This window comes from Myotis lucifugus, unplaced genomic scaffold, assembly GCF_000147115.1.
Source record: "Myotis lucifugus unplaced genomic scaffold, Myoluc2.0 scaffold_58, whole genome shotgun sequence".
In the NCBI taxonomy this organism is placed as follows: Eukaryota; Metazoa; Chordata; class Mammalia; order Chiroptera; family Vespertilionidae; genus Myotis; species Myotis lucifugus.
Window position 1 is genome coordinate 5132280 of NW_005871106.1, and position 13531 is coordinate 5145810.

Sequence of the window (13531 nt, forward strand, 5' to 3'; positions counted from 1 at the left end):
GCTCAGGAGTCATGCCTGACTTAACTGTGTACTCAAACTCAAAGCCCAGCACATAAGGAGACAGGCTTGGACAAGACTGGGTGCGGGGCATGGTTTGTTGAGGGCACATGTAGGAGCTGGGTTTAGAAAAACAAGTGAAGGTGCATTGGGGAGGCCTTGATTCTCGGCTCAGAGAATGTGCCCTGAGCAGGGCAGTGCCGTAGGAGACGGTGCCCTTCCTGTGCAGCCTGGACTCTTCTGGACAGTTTCCAGGAGGAATACACGGACTCATGGCTTCAGGGCATGGCCAGGCGCTGCCCATCCACCCAGGTTGTAATTATGTTGACCAGAACTGGCTTTTCCCTGAGGGAAGGATGGCTCTTCTTTTTCTTCTTTATTTTTTTCCTAAAAGAAATTAAAAATACAAAAACAAAAAAGTTCTCCTCCTCCTTTCCTTCAAAGCACTGTGGCATCTTCAGATCTGGGTACTTGAAAGCTAAAGCCGATCATAATTTCCGACGGACACAATGTGCATTTGAAATTCTTTTCCACATCAAATTAAATCTGTCTTGGACTGATTTCCTGGAAGTGTTTTTCATTAGAAATAATAGTCCTCAGCTGAGAGATCACAGAATTCGATACCACAGAAGGGGAAACAGGAACAGAAATAAGGCCTCCTCAAGCGCATCCTCCAGGGAGCTACCCACTGATTGCTTTGGGGGACTTTGCTGGGGGGAAACCATCCTCTCTCTAGGCATATCCCCAGGGAAATGGCGCTGGGCCTGGTGGGCCACCATTTATTTCAGTAATAAAATCTTTGTTTCTTTGCTGAAAGTATAAAGATGAAAGCAATTGAGTTCAACTAACCAACCAACCAGCCAACCAACCAATCAAGTTCATTGTGCACCGACTGGCTGCCCATCCTTCTGTAGTGCCTGGAGTGTAATGGTTACTAAGACAAAGTCCTTGAAAGAGAGTAAAACTCATAGGAGGAGACCCCAGGGACCAAGACAAAGCTCCAGCAATGTTTGATGGTTTTCTTCCTGGCCTTAAACGTGTCCTTCTGTATAATGCACGCATGCATACTTTGTCTCACCTACACAGAGTTCCGGAATGATGGAGGAAATCCGTCTGAAATTCTTTTCTCCTCCTCCCCTCTGAATCATGACTTGTTTACTTCAGGCTGTTAACAGCCTTGAGAGTGTCTTTAATCCTTAGCCAGGGTCTTTAAATATAATACATCAATAACAGGTAATTATTCACTTTGAACTCTTTGCTCCTCCCCCCATACCCTGCAGGGTGAGGCTTGGAACTTTTAAGCACTGTAACAGATTCTTCCTATCAAAGTGTCAAAACTCATACGGCATATGTCAAGGAATTCGTTTGCTTACTTTAATCTGTCTCCCCTCCTCCTTCCTTTTACTTCTAACTCTAGCCACAAGCTTTGGGGATTATTGTGTTGAGGGCTAGTTTTCATCCTTGTTGGCTTTTTTTTTTTTTTTTTTTTTTTTTTTTTTTAAGGCAGCACTACCTTGGAATTAGCCTCCATGCATTCAACCTTGTTGCCCTTAAGAGTTGCAAGCAGTTGAGTTTGTTGCTCCTGGCCTGTCACATTATTCCTGTTTTGAATGTATCCAGGGAAATCCTGTCAAATTCAAAACTTCCTTTTGCCCAAACCAATCTTTGATCTGAGTGGACTAGACACAACTGGCTCTGAGCGGCTCCTGGGGCTCCTTTCACAAGTATCTCAAGGCAACACGGTTGTTCCGGTTACTCCGTCAGCAGGGCTGGTGTGGGATGGCCTGCTCTTTGGCTGCTGTGAGCCCCTGGACTAGTCCTGTTCTGAAGACAGCTTTGTCCCAGGGAGCTCTCCCCACATTCTGGAGCGCTGTGTGTAGGCCAAGGATTTATCTCCGCCATGGAGGTCACATGCACAGCCTCCCCATATTTTCCTTTCTAACAGTAAGAATAGCCAAACGATTGCTCTAACCTTATTGCCAAATCATTGCATTAAGTGGTGCAAGTTTGGTTCTCCGTTCAAATGAAATCCTCAGTGTCTACCCAAGGCTCCCTTGTGTGTATGAAGGGATTTCCCACAACATCAGCTAAAGCGGTACAATAATTAGTACAAATGCGGTGTACTCCGAAATGGAAGGCAGAACAGATGGTCCAGGAGTTCTGTCAATATTTCCTACCTCAGGATCTCCTAAGGGGATGGAATCAGTAGTAAACTAGGAGCTTATTTTTAGTTTTAAGGAGTTGGCCATATTTAACTAAAGGGAAACATTGAAGGTGTTACTTGACATTGAAAAAGTTACCCACATTTCTATATCCAAACAAATTAGATACTTGGAGTTCTGTGGTGTTACTATTCAGATGATTTCCCTGCTTTCTAATAATAAAAATTCACTTTGAATGTAGACATAACAAGATCTAACAGGATGTGCTGGAGTCTCACAGGGGAATAATGACTAATGAAGTGGAAACTTTCACTCTTAAATCTGATTTCATCCTTGACCTTGCTAGTGACCTTTGGCCTATGGCCTACTCTTGCGATATCTGTTTCTCCATGATTATGATGGTTATACAATGCAAAGGGGCCTTTACATGTCATGAAGAACTTATACGATAAGCAATATGTTTATAACGAAGAACATCGAAAAATTCAGACTCTGTCTATACAGAGTCAAAATATCCTTTATTTTAATCAATGTGGTTTAAAAAAAAAATCAGTGTTTAGATATCATAAAGATCAATGAACTAGTGGGCTGACTGTACTTTTCCTTTACCCAACAGCTATCTTGGCAACATAGGCTAGAGCTGGAGTGCTGCATGTGCATAATTAACAACAGTATGAAAAGCAAGAATAACATTGTGCTGGTAACCTTCAGGGAGGGTCTGTCTGTCTGCCCACGAATGAGCTCAGCAGGGAGGGTGCGCTGAGCTCTGTAGGGAAAGAAGTCAGATTTAAAGCTCTGTGTTTTTTGAAACCCCAGTGAGCAGAGGGACATCTGGTAGAGAAGATATCCACAGTTTCCTGTTCTCTGCTTTGTTATTCTTTCCCCCATTCTGATTACAGGGTAGGCTTCCAGGGCTGCCCTGGCCAGCCAGGGGCTGGAAGATGGAGAATTACAGGAGGGGGTAGTTGATCACTTTAATTACAGGCCCGGGAGTCTTTGGGGTATTTCTTTCCTTGGGATAATCTTCTGCAGCATGGTTTGCGTCTTAGGGAATCGTGGATTCTTGTCATCACCATGTTGGGTTCCCACAACTCGCTCGCTTTCTTGCTGAAGGACTGTCAGGAATATGGGATCCATCAGCATGAATTTCTCAGCAAGTATGAAGAGTGAAAGGAATTCTTTACCACAGGCTTGAATAATCTGACTACAGACTATTAAATCAAATAGATGGTTTAATAGATTTTTAATTATTAGAATTAATTTAAGGTAAAATATATTAACATAAACAGAAGACCACAGGATTTTTTTCAATTAAAAAATGGAGTGAAAGGAATTATTGATTGCTTTATAAATAAAGATTTTAATGACTCTAACTAGAAACATGTAAGTATACATCATAGTAAGTATATATCAAAGGCAAAAAGAACTGGCACCAGTGTCATTTATATAAAGAACCTCTAGCAAATCACAGGTCCTCCCCCCCCTGCCCCCCCCTAACCAGGGGACTTACTAACATTCTGCACTCTCTGGGGCTCAGATCCCAGGAGCAATGTTCCGGTGGGTCAGGATATTGTTTCCTGTTCTAGGTGCCACGTTTCTAGGGGGACATTATGAACTCAAGAGCAATAGGACAGGGCAAGACGGTGTGATGGGGTGTCCCGGGAACCATCTTTGATAAGGATAAGTAATGTATCTCATGATGGAGAAGACTGAGGGTATGTGACGTATTTGCCTTTTGTAGACGTTTTCATGGGAGAATGTTTAATATTTTAAAGAGGTGAAATTCCCTTCAATATAAGAAATATCTGCCTAAGAATATGGCTTTTCAACCCTGGAGTGGACTGCCTCCTAAGTGGCGAGTTCCTTGCACTGGATACTTAAGTGTGTACGAATGTTGGAGAAGAATTACTTACATGTTAAGAGGGAGTGGGGCTACAATGATAGTGAAGCCCCTTTCTTTGAATCTATGTGTGGGTATGTTGTTCACGGTCTTCCCTTCTCCATTTGCTAGAAGGCCCCATCTAACCTATTCGAATTATTCACAGTATTATTATGAAGGCTAGATGAGTGTGAAAGACTAATTTTAAAAGAAAATTAAATCACGACTCATACAATTTCAAAATGAACATGTGTCATTAATTAATGAAGGACTCTCTAGTTGGCACAGCTGGTCAAAGAAACACATATCTAGAGTCAGATAAGGAATGATAAAATGAATTTACAAATGGATATAAAGCTGGCAAAACTGTCCAATATCCACAGAATGATAAACAATTGCATACCACTGGATACAATTTGTATTACTCTCAGTTTTCTACACGCTAACCTTTATCCCTAGAGTTGTGCAGCAGTCTGGCCCAGCAATTTTCAACACATTGTCATGGCACACTGGTGTGCCACAAGAATTTTTAAAACATAAAATACCTGATTATTTAGTTAGGAGCACTGATCTCTTTTCCCTGGGATTGTCAAGTAAGAAAATAACAACAGCTAACACGACAGTAGCTGTCTGGTGTGAATGAAACAAAATTATACCTATTTTTTTTGTCAGATTGGCAAAAAAATATATTTTTTGGTGTGCTGCGGAATTTCAGTAATTAGTTTATGTGTGCTGTGAAATGAAAAAGGTTGAAAATAGCTGGTCTAGTCAAAGAGAAATATCCCAGGAGGAGTGTCCATTGAAAAGGTGTCCAGTAATTTCTTCTGACCATCTAACACCTTCCACAATTTCTTCCTACGTGAGTTAGCATAGAACAAGTTCTCCCCAGAGTTCTGGGTAAATGATAAGGACTCAATAAACATTACTTATTAGCATTGCTGTTATTTTTGCCCGAGTCCTGGGCAGATGAATCACCTCATGGTTGACATGAGAAACTTTTTGACCAAGGTCTTGACCACTGTTTCCCCCATTCCCTTTGGAAATATACACACATCAGACTACTGTCTTTCGCCTATCACAGATCAATGCTTTTAAATGTTTGGAAATCTATTTTCTAATGTGCATACAAAAATCCCCCTTTTCCTTGATTTCTTCCAATTCTTTCTCAGATGCCTATTGTAGGAAATTTTCTCTCTGACTCAAATGTCTAGTTAAGCATCTAAGGAAAATTTTAATAATGTTCTTCTGTTAAGGAAAGACTAAGTTTTAACTAAAGTTACAAATGATAAAGTTTAGACTTAGTCATCTCAGAAAGCAGTTGTTTTGAGTTGCTGAATACTAAAACATTGGCACAGAAATTATGTGTTAGAAATTTTACATATACTAGTATTATATAGGGATATATATATATATATATATATATATATATATATATATATTTAACTTACCTTTATGCATCTATATCTATTCCTAGCCATATATATATATATATATATATATATATATATATATATATATATATATCAAACTCTAATATGCAAATAGACCAAATGGCGAAACAACTGAACAACCAGTCGCTATGACATGCGTTGATCACCAGGGGGCGCGCACGGAACATGGGGGGCATCAGCCAAGGCGGGATGGTGGAGCAGGTGAGCGGGGCTGCCAGACCAAGGCAGAGCACAGGTCGCTGTCATTGGGGCGAGCCTCTGGTGGCTACTGAAAATTCTTTGCTCCCATCCGCCGTGGTCCTGCCTGGCACTTGCACCCACTGCTGGTGCCTGGCACTGGTCCCGATTGCTTGGCACCGTCAGCAGGTGTGAGTGGTGGTTGCCAGCCCTGATCGCCCCTGAGGGTTTCTCCACTTCCCCCAGCTCCTGAGGGGCAATCGGGGCAACAACCGCTGCTTGTACCCGCTGCTGGCACTGGCCCCAATTGCTCAGCGGGTGGGAGTGGAGCTGGCGCCATCAGTGCATGGGAGTGGGGTGGGGTAGGGAGTGGGGCTGCTGGCAGACAGAGGACAGGGGGCCGTGGTGGGCGGGACCGGGCGGGGGCGTGGAGGCTGGGCTGAGACCCGCCTCTGTGCCCACTGCAGCCTCGCGGCCCACAGTTCCTTTCAAGGTGCATGAATTAGTGCACTGGGCCCCTAGTCGTATATAAAGGCAAGTTAAATGCTCACATGGCTATGACTTGCCACCCCACCTGAGTCCTGTTGTCCATGGTTCTGAACCAGTGTTGTATTTTGAAGCACTGTGGTTTCTTGTCACCATGGTTCACAGGTAACTTGTATCCAGCCTTTCTCAGAAATTCGAACCAGGTCAGGGGCAGCAGGAGCAGAAAGGAAAGAGGGAGCTATTGCTGAAGAAGAGTGAGAGCATGGCAAAGCCATGGGTGCTGGGCAGAGACAATTACTATGGAAAGATTGCTACCAAGAAATTTGAACAATGTTGCCCATGATATGAACTTATCTAGAAAGAAACTACTGTTGACCACGATGGAAATATGTCACCACTAAAAGAAGTAAAATGCTTGTCTATGGAGTGGAACAAAACCCTGCGAGCATTGACCGGTGTGTGTGTGTGTGTGTGTGTGTGTGTGTGTGTGTGTGTGTGTGTATGGTGGGCCAGCCCAGCGAGGTGTCCAGAGGCAGCACTGACAGTTGTCTTCCTGTTTGCCATGCTGATGAAAGTATCAGCTTTTCATTGTTGCAGAGCAACAGAACTGAGACTTTCATGTGAGGATTTCTCTACCTTCCTTTGTTAGCTCTATCCCATTCCTGACACTGGGCCTGCTTTTCCCCTGAGACTTGGAGGAGATCACAGTTCTCCTCCCTGCAGGCCTCGCTGTCCCGAGGTTTATGGCCCAGCTCATTGTTTATGTTGTTTGTGGAGGCAGAGGCAGAATCCCTTCCCTGGTGACCTCGGGAGGACATGGGGAAGGTCCTAGGAATAATATATAACTATATCTTTTAATGTTTAAATGCAAGGTAATTAAACTCTCAACCTAATAGCCAACTTTTGGTTTAGGACTTAGGTATAACTTGAGAATATTTTAATAATGCTTTATCTGTTGAAAATTTTCACAAAACATTTTTTTTTTAACCAGAAACTTGCCCATGACATTTCCTGGGTCCCTGACTAAACATAAACCCTATTGCAGCATATGTGTCAAGTAAAGATCTGTCTACGGAGGGGTCTATGTTAGTATACTTTCGGTAAATATGTATGTGTTTGGCTGGTGGTTTATTTTATTTCACCCCCTCACTCCACTCTATTGCATATGAAAAATCACAGGATTAATTTCTGGGTGTGGATGAGGGCCAACTCGAAGGCCACTCCACCTATAAATCAGAGCACGGGAGGGCTTTATTAGATTTACCCCAACCTCTCCCCGAGGGATGATGTGTTCACGCAGATGGAGCAGACACCGAATGCCAAAAATACTTCCAGAAGGGCTTTGGGACGTTGCCATCTCCCGAAGAATTCTAGACAGATAGGTTTTCTTTAGTGAACTGTGTTTATTTATTGTTCCCTGGCAGTGAAATCTCTCTTTCAATACCTTTAATGGCCTCGGCTCCCTCTGTCCCTTGAGCTTTTCGTGTCATCCCGGCTTTGGTCTACAAAGCTGAGACCACAGTATCTGGGTCACACAACTGTTTCTGGTGCCAACACACGTTTTCTTTCACATGGCTGTTAACTCTGCAGTAACGGAGGGAGGTTGGCTGGTGAACGTGTCCTGGGTCTTCAAGTTGTACTCAGGTTTCACAGTGCCTGTCATCTGAGCCCCTTAAAACGGGTGTTTCAACAGTTATGGTCAGATGACTGCGTTATCCTGTCAGCTGGACAATCACGTGTGTGTGTGTGTGTGTGTGTGTGTGTGTGTGTTTACATAGCGCTATCATTGATATAGGATAGCTCAGCAAAGTCCTGGAGGAGGCCTCTACATGCATATGTAATGCAGCCAGAACCTCTCCTGCCGCACTTGGTGGCCTGGTCACCCCGGGGACCCCCCAGCCGGAGACCTAAGGTTCAATTTACCTGCAGCGGGAAACTGACAGCTGTGCTGATGTGAGCCGCTGCCTCTGTCTTGTCTGAAACAGCCACAGCTGTGGTAGGGACATTGGAAGAAGGGTGTCCCTGATACATAGGTGAGTTAAGGACCTCTCCTAGCAAGGCCTGGTGGTTCTGGAAGAGGCTGAGTTGTTTTGCAGTTTATGGTGGCAGCTATCTTTTACCCGCAGACCTGGGGCTGGGAGGCATCAGAGGTACTTGCAAGGCCCCGCATTCCTCTTATTTAAGTCATGTGTGTGTGTGCACACGCTTTTGGAGTAGCTATTTATAAGCACGCTATGTGTCAGTCACCGTGCTTATTAAAGACAAATATCTTACCTCTTAGCAAAGATGAAAATAGTTTTCACAGATTTCTTGGCAGGCAACCACCCCTTTCATCTGCAGATTTCAGTGCAATAAAGTATTGATCTAGGGAACAGGACTTGTTTCATGTCACATTCCCGAAAAGCATAAAACCAGGTTGACCAGGGTGAAGGGCTGTTTTTCTCCACCTCAGGATATTTTGAATGTTACTGATGCTTTGTCGAGTGAAGGTGAAATAGAAGCGGCGGTAGAATAAAAGAGAGGGAACTCTCCAGGGAGCGAGGAAGGCTTAGTGAAGGGGAAAACACCTTTCCTTCGGGTTGTCTGATGAGTCTTACTCAGGTATTGCACTGCATGATAAGACTCTTCTTCCGACTTCAAGGCCCTGGACTGAGTTTAGTCCCATTCCAAAACCTCGTAGTTAAAACTCCCCTGGTGTTGTGGAGGCCTTAGACCAGGGGTCCTCAAACTACAGCCCGCGGGCCACATGCAAATACAAATATTGTATTTGTTCCCGTTTTGTTTTTTTACTTCAAAATAAGATATGTGCAGTGTGCATAGGAATTTGTTCATAGTTTTTTTTAAACTATAGTCCGGCCCTCCAACGGTCTGAGGGACAGTGAACTGGCCCCCTGTTTAAAAAGTTTGAGGACCCCTGCCTTAGACCGAGGGTGGAAGTCTGGCTTGATCTAAAGGCAGCATGCAGCCATGAAGGCCAGGCTCTCCTGGGGGAGCAAGGACAGGACAGGGGTCAGAGAGGGAATCCCCGCGGATGCATGAAGACAGTTCCTCGGCTGGGCTTAACAAAAAGGGAGAAACAAAAGGAGGCGATTTGAAGGAGTAGGATCATAACCACTCCCCTTTCTTGACCAAGCATCAGCCACTGTACTGGCACGTTTTCTGTTTTCTCACCAAATCCTCGCCAGGACCCGTGCAGTAGCCACCTCTTTCCTCCTCTATGAATATGGGCCAGCAGGCTTAGAGCCTGAGCAACTACCTCCCAGTGCGGGCGCCCCAGCCCCACCCCACCCCCCGCACCCCTCTCCACCCGCTCCTGTGCCCCTGTCCTACTCCAAATGGGAAAGTCCTTGTCAGATAGATGTATGAAAAATAGCTTCTCCCACTCTATGGCTGGACTCCCTCCTTGTTGAAACATTGGCAAATTATTGTTTATTGTTAGGCAATCGTTGTGAAATTCTTCTTTATCTCTAATAATGCTTCTTGCCTAAAAGTGTGTAATATTAAGACAGCTATACCAGCTTTGCTTTAGCTATTGTTGGAATATTGTATCTTCCTCCCCCTACCTTCCACCCCCCTACCCCTGGTTCTTTCTTTACTCTTATATTTAAGTGGTGCTCTTTATTTGAATATAATTTTATTTTATTAAAAAAATCTTTATTACTGAAAGTATTACATATGTCCCCTTTCTTCCCCATTGACCTCTTCTAGCCTGTCCCTGCCCCTTGCCTAGGTCTTCACCACCCTATTGTCTGTGTCCATGGGTTATACATATATACATACAAGTTCATTGGTTGTTCTCTTCCAACCCACCCACCCTAACCTGCTAATTAGGCTAGTTATTCTCCCCATTCCAGTCAGGTAATCTTTGTCTTTTAATTGAAATGTGCATTTACTAATATATTTGGGTTAAAGCCTACCCTTTTGTTATTAGTTTTCTAATTGTCCCAGTCTGTGTTCCTTTTTCTTTCTTTTATTGCCCTTTTTAGGTTAATCTTTTTTTAATTCATCCTTCACTCCTATTAGTTTGTTAGTTACATATTGTTTTACTATTCTTTTAGCAGTTATCATAGAAATGATAACAACCTCTCTTGACTCACTGAAGTCTAATATTAATTCATTCTTTGATCACTTCCTGGATGAGGGGACCTTAGAACACGTTAACTCCATTGTTGTGTGGGTCTTAGCTTATTGCAGTGATGCCGTCAGCTGGGAATACCTGGGGGCTCACCTGGGCTGTCCTACTTGTGGTGGCCCTGCAGACATTTCCCCAACCAGGTCCAGTTGTGGCTGGACCAGCGCTTATGGTTATAAGATGGACTCAGCAGTAACCATCAGGGAACTGAAAAAACAATGTTGATTGCTCAATAATTGGAGGACACATGGCAGTATGGGGCCCAACAGGTCTCAGAATAGACACACACACACACACACCTGAGTTCTGCCTTTATTAGGGTCCAAGGTGGGGTGCTTAGAGTTTCTTGGGGTTCACTCTCTTTACTGGGAAATTTAAAATGTAAGAGTAAGAATTAGGTAGTGGGAAAGGACAATTGGGGTCACTCAAGTGGTCAGTTATCTAAGTTACTCATGGCTTTCAGAACAGAGAATGCATGGGTAGGGTGGCCTGGTTCTTCTCTAGCTGGTTTGCTAGTAGCTGTTTCTTATAGTTGGCAATATGTTTATTTGAGATGGATGTCTAATGTCTTTGAAATGGACACCTAGACAATCAAAAGTTCAGCGTCAGGCACTTACACTGCAATCAAAAGCTTAATGTCCAGCACCTATACCAACTGCATCATTCCCCTCCCCCTCCTCCTTTTGTGCTATTGTTATGCATGTTTAAAGTTATGCATATGTAAACCCTTTGGGGCAGGATTATTGTATTATGTGATTAGTATTCACTTGTTAGCCACACATTCCTGGCTCTTTGTGTCTTCCTGCATCTCTTGGTTTCCACCTGGGTCTATTTCTTCCTGAAGGATGTACCTTTGCTTCTGAGAGGTTGCTGAGCATCTTGATCCATCTGGGCACTGAGATGATTCAGGGGCAAACTGGGCTTCAGTCCCTGTGAGGGCTATTTCCCTCTTGTTCCTTGTGTGTAGCTTTAGGATTTGAATGGAGAACCTGGGTTGCTTCCCAGGCAATTCTTTTCACTAAAGATGAACTTTATGTTTCACCCCCCAGCACCATGAATTTGCAAAAAGCTCTGCTCAGCTTCCAGGCCACTGTCTTTGCTTTTGGAGTTGGCATCTGCCCAAGAGGAAAAATGTCCCCCAAATTCAAAGCTCCCCTCTTCTGGATCTGTGAAGGCTCACTGTTCTGGGAGCTCTCTGTGTTCTCCACGTGGGTTTTATGTTTACACGGTTTGCTCAAGATCACGGAGCTGGTTGGGGTTGAGCCTCAGCTCTAATTCTGGGACCTCTGATTCTCAGTCCCAAGTTCTTTCCAGAGGCCATGATTTTTGCATCATTTCCAAGGCTGTCCTTGTGGGGTTGGGGGAGGAAGAAACAGGACATGGAGGCATCAGAGAATAAACTGGAGGGGAGGAAGCCTCTTGGTAGCTCTGTGCTGTGTGAGCTGATCTCTCCTGGGATGAGAAATGCTGCTCTGTGGAGGGGCTGCCTGGCCAGCAGTTACCAGAGGCCTCTGCAGTTGGCTCAGGCTTTCAGTGTTGGTCAAACTAAAAGCCAGTCTTAGAGTCATGTGACATTCTCACATCGGCTTTCTATTAATGAGTGTATTGAACCATGGGGATGTCTACAGAATAGGCCCTTTAACTATAAATATACCTCCCAGAGGGGAAATAACATGTAACAAACGTCAAGCCAGTATTTTTACTTGGAATCCCAAAATTCCCAGGCCAGCTGGATCTCATTTTGTGGGTGCTCATTTTTCTCAGGCTGAGGGTCTGGGCCTCCTTGGGGGGCAAACACTCAGGCTCCTGTTGTGTGCATCACCTGCTGTCAACCCCAGGCCACACACACGTACCCTGAGCCATGTCCTTGGACTTGGATTATTTGCCAGATGGACTTCTCTTGGAGGTGAAAAGTGAAATGAAGATTCTTCACCTCTGAGTGATACCATCTTTCATCTCACTTTCTCTCCAACCTATGGGTTTGCTTTCATTTTCAGAGTCACTTCTGATCTCCAATGCAAGCTCCTTTGCTTGCACAATGCATCTTCCAAGAATCTCCTTTTGGAATAATTTTGAATCCTTACCCATGTCTTTCATTCATTCTGCTTTGAGAGAGGTAGGGTGGCCAAGTGCTGACTTGCATCATGTTTTGGCATCAGAGAGACTTTGTTCTACTCCAGGTCTGCCATTTAATGGCTGGGTGAACAGGAGCAACTTACCTACCTCCATACACCTCAGTTTCTTCATCTGTTAAATGGGGATAGATAGGAATTTAGGAATATTGGAAGATCTAAGGAGACAATTGCTACAATGTCTGGCACAGAGTAAATCGTCAGTAAATGGTAGCTGCTGTGGTTGGTGTGGTGTTAGTTTTATCATGAGCTTGTTACTGTAGATTTAAACTCAGATACTACTGTAGCCATGGAAAGGAATCCTTCCTCCTTAAGTCTTGCAAGAACATGTAAAGGTGTTTTTTGAGATTGGCTTCTATCACCTTCTAACCTACTCATAACTTATGAAAACATTAACCTGGGTTGTTTTTATCACCAAAGAGCCAGTTCAAGCTCTCTCTTCTTGGAAACTTGGTACATCCAGCAGACAGGAGCACACCGCCCTTGAATGATATAGCACTTACTTTCCATCCCATCATAGGGAGATGACAGTTTCTGTCTATAGCTTACTGCAAAAATATATCATAAATTCATAGCAGGCAGGTGGAGACCACAGATATATGGTTTTATATTCCCCACCAGGGAATATGAGATTTCTCTGTAGTATGGGACTGGTTCAGAACAGGGGTTCTATATTGTTAATTATTGTCTTTTAGGAAAGTGGGGATAATGGTTCCTACTTCTCAGGGAAGCTGTGAGGATTAAACAATAGCTTACAGTGCTGGGCACATAGTAAGTGCCTAATAAAGAGTAACTCTAATTAGTAGGTAGTGATTGCTTAATCAATTTCATTAACAAATTAATAGGGAGACCTGAGAGTTTGGACATCCCCCTTCAGAGTTTGTAGCTGAAACGCCAGCTTCCCCGTTAGCAGGTCACATTCATCAAATGCCTAAGTGAGCATGAGCTGAGCTGAGTGCTGATCAAGGACTCCACAGCCTTGGCCTTGCTCCGCAGCCCCCAGTCATTAAGCAGGTACAATGAATTAGTGAGGCACACTTATGAAAAACAGGCCAGCAAGAGGGGCCTCTCGTCTTTAATACATTGCAGACCCTGTGAACTGTAAAACTAAATTA

At 43.9% G+C, this 13531-nt stretch overlaps 1 pseudogene; it reads left to right on the forward strand.

Moving 5' to 3' along the window:
* Positions 1 to 5654: 5654 nt before the first annotated feature.
* Positions 5655 to 13531, forward strand: part of LOC102438506 — a 142151-nt pseudogene continuing 134274 nt past the window's right edge.